This window comes from Macrosteles quadrilineatus, unplaced genomic scaffold, assembly GCF_028750875.1.
Source record: "Macrosteles quadrilineatus isolate MER2022 unplaced genomic scaffold, UCM_ALF_1.0 Scaffold_8__2_contigs__length_117827958, whole genome shotgun sequence".
Classification (NCBI taxonomy): domain Eukaryota; kingdom Metazoa; phylum Arthropoda; class Insecta; order Hemiptera; family Cicadellidae; genus Macrosteles; species Macrosteles quadrilineatus.
In genome coordinates, this window is record NW_026542601.1 from 12,411,798 (window position 1) to 12,420,721 (window position 8,924).

Below are 8,924 nucleotides of genomic sequence, written 5' to 3' on the forward strand. Positions count from 1 at the left end.
GCCTCTCACCACCAACAACTGTGTGTTCTCATCATGTCAGGGACTGTGTGTACCACTGCCTCGGGACCTGGGACAGACTGATGTACGCTGTGTGCTACTAGCTGCTAATAACATTGACATGATGTTGTAGGACTCTCAGTGTCTCAAGGTGGTACACTCCTACACACAGCCTCTCATCACCAACAACTGTGTGTTCTCATCATGTCAGGGACTGTGTGTACCACTGCCTCGGGACCTGGGACAGACTGATGTACGCTGTGTGCTACAAGCTGCTAATAACATTGACTTGATGTTGTAGGACTCTCAGTGTCTCAAGGTGGTACACTCCTACACACAGCCTCTCACCACCAACAACTGTGTGTTCTCATCATGTCAAGGACTGTGTGTACCACTACCTCGGGACCTGGGATAGACTGATGTACGCTGTGTGCTACTAGCTGCTAATAACATTGACATGATGTTGTAGGACTCTCAGTGTCTCAAGGTGGTACACTCCTACATACAGCCTCTCACCACCAACAACTGTGTGTTCTCATCATGTCAAGGACTGTGTGTACCACTGCCTCGGGACCTGGGACAGACTGATGTACGCTGTGTGCTACAAGCTGCTAATAACATTGACTTGATGTTGTAGGACTCTCAGTGTCTCAAGGTGGTACACTCCTACATACAGCCTCTCACCACCAACAACTGTGTGTTCTCATCATGTCAAGGACTGTGTGTACCACTGCCTCGGGACCTGGGACAGACTGATGTATGCTGTATGCTACTAGCTGCTAATAACATTGACATGATGTTGTAGGACTCTCAGTGTCTCAAGGTGGTACACTCCTACATACAGCCTATCATCACCAACAACTGTGTGTTCTCATCATGTCAAGGACTGTGTGTACCACTGCCTCGGGACCTGGGACAGACTGATGTACGCTGTGTGCTACTAGCTGCTAATAACATTGACATGATGTTGTAGGACTCTCAGTGTCTCAAGGTGGTACACTCCTACATACAGCCTATCACCACCAACAACTGTGTGTTCTCATCACGTCAAGGACGGTGTGTACCACTACCTCGGGACCTGGGACAGACTGATGTACGCTGTGTGCTACTAGCTGCTAATAACATTGACATAATGTTGTAGGACTCTCAGTGTCTCAAGGTGGTACACTCCTACATACAGCCTCTCACCACCAACAACTGTGTGTTCTCATCATGTCAAGGACTGTGTGTACCACTGCCTCGGGACCTGGGACAGACTGATGTACGCTGTGTGCTACTAGCTGCTAATAACATTGACATAATGTTGTAGGACTCTCAGTGTCTCAAGGTGGTACACTCCTACATACAGCCTCTCACCACTAACAACTGTGTGTTCTCATCATGTCAAGGACTGTGTGTACCACTGCCTCGGGACTTGGGACAGACTGATGTACGCTGTGTGCTCCGGAAGTCCAAATACAAGCCACCTCGCCACTTCGCTTCCATCGGTTTGTAACTTAGGAACAGTTTATGTTGTTTACAAATCAACCGGTAAAGAATCATTTTCTAGGATAAGGTTTTATCAAAGTTGATAACGATTTAACTTAAAATAGTTGGATGATCTAGAAAAACCTTAAGAGTAACAAAATTTAATATTTTAGACTCAAGCTCCTCAAGATTTTATCTGCTACACTACCTTTAATCAAAATTTAAGTCAGAGAAATACTTGATGCTCTCGAGCAAGATAAAATTTCTCGGCTTTTCCAGAGCAATACTTAAGAACAGTAAAACGTCGCTAAAGAAAGATGGATACATTTTCTGTATTACCATTAAGTTATTCTAAAAACCAACATTTAAAATTATTTTTGACAATTTAAATGGGATTTATATTAGTAAAAATGTTCAGGAAGAACTTAAAATACTATTTTCTTTATTGCTCTTAGCAGTAATATGCTTAAATCTTGCTAGATTTCTTCTCCTACTTAGCAAAATATGCTTTGAAAATCTAAATCTACATTCTACATCATGCAAGATGTTGAAGGGAATGTAGTGGAACTGATTCTTTTTTGCTGATGTTTTGAAAGTTTAACTTGATATTGAGTTTTTAGTTTTAACAGCTAAGGCTTGAATATTAGAATGAAGGTACAAAATATACTTAAGTAATAGGATAAAACAAGACAGATCTTAAAGGTTGTGTCGAGGTTCTAATAGATTGGACCGAATTACTCAATAATATTCTGTGTTCTATGACATTATAGTGAGAATTTAACATTTTCAATTAAAATGTCAATTTAAATATATATGTTTTGTATATCTATATGAATGCTATTAACTGTTACTGCTATTACAAGCAATATTTTTTTAGAATTTATAATATCACAGGCCCCTAATTATTTTATAGTTTTTCTATGTTCATAGAGTGAATAATCACAAAAAAAAAAAAAAAAAAAAAAAAAAAACAATAGGCCTACTTAAATTTTAGAATAAACATGACCAAGTATTGAAAATACTTCTAAATTGATAAATACATTCAATGATAAGGGTACAATGATATACCTACTAATTTATTTACTTATGGGTTTTTAGTTTTTGAAAATTAGGTGCCTCAGATTGCTACTTAACCAGTTTACACTAAGGAGATATTTACATATAGAAATCAAGCAATTTACAAGTCAATTTAATTGAATTATGACAATATACTATATATTAAGCATATGTAAATAGGCTAAGTTAAATATTTGGTAACTGGTTCCAATTGCTATTTTACTTTTGAGGGAAAGATACATTTTGAATCTATCTGTTAATTGATTTTAATGGGTCCAACTAACAATATACAGAAAAATCTCATAGACCCGAAAATTCAAATTCTGAAACCAATGCCAAACCAAAATCCCAAGTGAACACGACACTTGAGTTTCCAATAGTACTACGTGTTTTTGTTTGTAATGTTCCTACACTTCCTAATTGTATTCAAGTAACATTTCCATAATTTTATCTCTGTTTTGTTAACTGTCCCCTGTTGATGCATTTGACGTTAAACTAAAACAAAACACGTGCTCTTGTAAAACTTCTAAAAATGTACAGTGTTTTTTAATACTTTTTTCTCCACTGTTAATTTTTTATCTGTTCAAATTTCCTGTCTTCCCGAAACGGGGGGTGAAATTAACATGCTTTGTCAGAGGCTTCGGCTCTACTAGCCTTTTACAAAAGATGGCTCATGCTGCAGATGAATCACCAATGTGTTGTTTTAGTAGTCGTGAGTTTACGATGTTTTCATAATGACCCCGCGCTACCCTCCCGTCCTCAACACCTTCCCCCAAGGCCATATCCCCAAAATGCAGTGTGATGAAGACTCTTCATGCATGCCTTCAAGGTCTGAAGGTCACTAGATCAATTCCAAGCAAGAAAATTAAATACTGGACTCAGATGCCATTTTAATTAATAACGCTATCTAACATTAGGTCGATGTCAGATAGTAATAAGACCAAGGTTTGGACCCTGGTTAATAATTATACCTACCAATTAACCTACCTTGAATTTGATTTATTTATGTTAATGTAGAAATCAATGTTTGTCAGAATTTTATATATTATGTTATGCGTTTTCATGTCTGTAATTTTTAATCGAGTTACACAGTTTACCACAAACCCATGGTACAGAACAGACTATAAGCAATGGTTTATTCTCTAAATAATTTTAAATGTTAAAATTTAATAGACTATGTTACTAATTAGGTATGTGGAAACACATAACACCTCTGGTGTTTAAGCATATACATTTATTGATGTTGTGACTGAAATGTTTAAAATAAACAATGTTGACTGAAATGAATATTTTTTTGCCCACTGATACTGGAGACATTAGCGTTTTTGATTCTGTTACGAGAAAAGTTAAACAAAGAGTGTCACTCGCTATGTAACATGAAATAGGACAAAATTTACTTATAGCTTTTGTACTTGGGTAGGTTAGTGTAATTATTGGAAGTTTAACAAAACCCGATAAATTATCAGCCTTGTGGATGTGGAGCAGTCGATGGATAACCTGCATTACACAAGTGAGGTAGGAATTAGCTTGTCACCTATAATTTGGTTGTGCTAATTTCTCACAGATTTATTTTAAAAATATCTTTTACATCCATTTTTAATTTTAGATGTATAATTTTTTTTATGGGTTTAAGCCGTGTTGTTGACTTAACAAGATATATAGGTAGAGGGTGTGCAATGAGTATGTCAAACAACCAGCAGGTTCAATCAATAATCAGCCCATCTTCAGTAAATATATTTTAATAAACTTTTTAAATAATTGAAACTGACTTCATCGTTTCAAGAATACATGTGGTAAGAGGAAAAAGAATCTCCGCCCACCTCGTTCTATAGTCCTGATGCCATTGCAGTCTAGGCGTTTCTATGAATCTTCCGACCTACAAAAACATAAAGAAGTACTGAAAACCAATAATAAAACAAACATTAAGAATAAGAATCTGTATTACCCTTTAAACATTTTACAGTGCAATAGGGTTGTCATTTGCTACATAATAAATTGCTACATAATATTAAAATGTAATTAAATATTTCACATAAAATAGTAACAAAGATAATTTAATAAAATAAGTTAAGACAAGCTGGCCTGGATCTAATCTAAAATTTAGTCTACTAATGGCAGATACATGGTGAAACATAAGGCAACAAATATGGGCAAAATTCAAGGAAAAAATAGAATGAGTATATAGAAACAATACTAACATGGCAGTATGATAAAGATTTTGAAACAAATTAACAAAGGTAAATGAATATGACTATTTCAAACTGGTTAACATCAGAAACAAGTTTACTTAAATAAATATGACTAGATTGGCACATAAACTTAAACAAGTTTGGGTCATTAGACATGATAGGTATGGTTTAGGTACTTTGGTCATATGTTAAACAAATAGATAGTGTCAAATCTATTTATAAGTATATCTAAATAAGTATTAAGTATTAATCTCCACCATATGACACGGAAAAAGGGTTTTATAAGATACAAAGAGATTGTTATAAAGTACTGGTGATGAAAAAAATAAATTGGATTCAAATGTATTCATACTGTTAACATAACGATGAAAAATCAAGAAAAACTACTGTCGGTAAAACAGTTCTCACTCTGCTCGGTGATTCACCCTACAAAAAAGGGGATGAACCAATATTTCATATCTACCTCCCTAAAATGCATGAACATAGACTCAATGATACTCTTTGGTTTAATTTGGTAAGCTGTGTGGCAGAGTAAAAATTAATAGCTTTTTCAAAGAGCTTACAAAATAAAATAGATGCAAATAATACAAATGATAACAGAGTGGGCTTTCATGTTGCTGCTTGCTGTCACCTTAATATTTAGTTAGCCACAGAAGCATAGCTCAAGTAGATTTTATAGAAATATTATATAGGCAGGCATATATGCATAAGATCTACCATTGTGTAAAAATTAAGTCCAGTCGATTCAGGAGTGTTTGTGTTTACCCAAAACAAAAACGCAGAAACTACACCAATATAATAGAAATGAATTGTAAAAAACTCAAACTTACTTTTTTAACCTAGACTTTTCGAGCATCGATTCTTTGGTAGTCTTCAACACATGCATTCTGTGTTGTTCATATCCTATCCAAACGGACAGCAAAATGACACCTGGTGTAGGCTGTAATAAACAATGGTAAGATACTATTATTGATAATTAATTAGAGAAGAATTAACAGGGTGTGCAGCATTCCATCAAAATAAAATTCAAGGATAATTCCTGCTTTTGCCAGGTTCAAAATTCAAAATCTTCAATACTAAATTTGCCTCTCAAAAAAGGAAACTTACTTTTTTACAGAATGAGTGCACCGGTGAATGACCACTCCATATTGAATAACCGTTTTGTATAAACACATCATATTAAACTTATTGTCTTGGCTTGTCTATCACAAAAGGTCTACAAGTAGCTTTGCAGCTCCTGGTTGGAATCCACCACTTCACTGGCTCAAAAAGTGTCAATAATTTTTTTTCTATCCAACAAAATTAACTGTTTCACAAAAGTTCATCTTCAAGTTTCCCACTACAGCGTCTTGAACATACAAAGTATTTGTCTTCATTCTTTGATTATTGAAACTGCAATATAGTTCTGAGACCGGAGACCTAATTGGTACTGAACGCGGTTCGGATCAGCTGGTTTGGATTAACCAAAATAATTTTTACCTACAACTGCTTTTTAACTAGTCGTTTCAGATCAGTTCTTAGAATTGAAAAGAGTCACTTTACAGCATGTTGTTTTACTTTACTTAACATGAGAAATGGTTCGATTCAATGATGTTCAAGGATTGAGAGAAAAGAAATAAAATTGTAATACTTCAAACGTCAACTTAACAGCTGTTAAGACCAATTTAATTTATTAAACAATGAGTGAGTGGTTGGCACAACAATTCGTTGCATCACCATCAGTAGCTATGAAAAGTTACCTCTTTTAAAAGTTACGAGACTTACGAGTAGTGATTTTTAGTAATAAGAAACGGTCAAAGGTAAAGTAGTGTACGTAACTCACGTAATTAGCCTTAACGACACTCATACGAGTTTTAAAGGCACTCGCCAAGGCTTGTATCTTAGGTTTTCTACTTGGTATGTACGCGGTCGTTGCGTAAGCTACTATAAATACAATAGAACCTCAATTATCCGGGAGTCCCCTATCCGTATCACTTCTTCTACTTACTCCGTCACTGGTCTAGGGGCACAAAGTTGGAGGCAATATAAAAACAAAACTACAACCTGGAATACCTCAACACTGGTATTAAACACCAATCAAAACAAGTTCCATAGATTGCCAACATAACAATGTGTTACAGGGGAACAAATATTGACTTATTTTGACTTTACTGACCTAATGAAAGCTTCCTATTTGACTTCAAGGATTGGTTACTTGTGGAACACCAGAGCCAGAAGAATCCACCTTCTCCAGAGTCACACTGCATCTGTAGACAAGCATTCATCATCATCACTCATTCTATGACCACTTTATGAGTGTTAAAACCAATAGGACAACTCAATATGATTTTTTTTTTACATTTACATTTTTCTTAACCAGCCTGTAAATCACTGCTGTTAAAACAGAAACAGTTTAAGACTACTTCCGAAATCGCATTCATTTTATCGTCAATTTTATTTTACTCCAATGACGTTCATAATCTAAGCCTGATATATTAGATATTAGATGGTACAACCTGTGCAACTAGTAGGACGAGTAAGTCTGAGCAAATCTTCTGAAACCACATTATGTATGTACTGACATGAGAGTAAGTCATCATTGCCTTTAAACTCCAGACAAAATACTTGCTTTAATACTTATTTACTTGAATACTTGAAGGCTTCGTCTCTGACTGGAATCCCGGATGCGTCACACTAATTTAAAAACTGAACTAAGATGGCGGCGAGTTAAAAAAGTGGTACGTCATCTAATTCTTTAATAGAGTAGATAGGCCTTCTATGAACCTTTTCCCATACTAAACTAGTATTTCAATGTTTTGTGATATCAGTGAACCTCTTAATATTACACAGGATGGATTTTAGTTAAGATAAATTTGAATAAGCCAACTTACTTATAAATGCAGAAGAGAATTCATCACCAATAGCGTTGCTATCTGAAATAGTACAAAGAAAATTTTAGAAACTTGAATTAAATGTGGATTGAATTGAAATGCAAACTAGGGATAGAGAAGTGGTTATCTTTTTAAGAGTGAACAAACTATAATGGCACTCAAGCAACATCTTACACTCATAAAAGAGTGATGTACTTCGAGGCTCTTAGTTTTGATACAAACTATGAAGATGTTAACTAAATTTTAACACAAAAAAGTTCTGTAACCATCCAGTTTCATTTTTTAATCAATTAAAAATTATTTAATTTACAATTTAAGTGTTAATCCCGCAAATCTGAATTTCAAAGTTTCTAACAAGATCCTACCACATTCTTTTCATGATTTCAACTTTCATGACCTTGGCTAACATCAGCAAATTACTATAAACAAATCATTGAATGTCTCCAATATTTCCGCCACAAACTTGATGATAAATTAATTTTATTTACCATATACACCCAGTAATAACACTACACAATCTAAGGTTCTATGATTTACTAACTATAATTAAGTATCAAAAATTTTAACGTATCTACATTTAGCTCAACTTTGTTTTTTTTTTTAAACAAACACAAACATTTGCCACCACCAAAAGATAAATTCACAAGAACTCATGACCGCAGTAGCCTCACTCTTATCCGGCTTCCTCAAAACTGGAGGCTTCTGGGACAAACCGATGTTTTATCTTAGTTTCCTGATTACTAATCTATAACAATTAATTATATATCCATGGAAATCGGAGGTTGTGAGTTAAAAGAGGATAGTTCAGAGAAACATTTTCAGCTTAATTTTAAGCCTTGATCTTGATTAGGTAAAACGATGTCAATCTTTTGACATTAACAGCCGGTTAAAATGATGTCAGGTTGACAATTAGCCAGATAAAAAGGGAAGCTACTGCGGGTTTCCAAGTAGAAATCGTGACAAAGCCTTTTTATAAAACCTCTAAAACATTACAGCCTACATTGTCAAAATTGTATTTAACAACTTTTATATCAGAGTGAAACACTTAACTGTTATTACGGATTGTAAAATAAAAACATATGACACTTAAAAGACTTGTAAAAAATATAAACAAGTTATTATAAAATTTAGATTGGAGATATGCTGAGAATGGTTGGAGGAGTGTCCAATAGAAATTAAACGTCATTTTACACATATATACTGTCTTGTTAATGAACATAGTATAATTTTATATCTTTGATGTTTTCAATTTACAATCGGTAACATTTTATAGGATGTTTTACTATAAGTGCCTAAAAAGTAGAGCTTTTTAGATTCACGCAAGAAGTTTTTAAGAAACGACTTG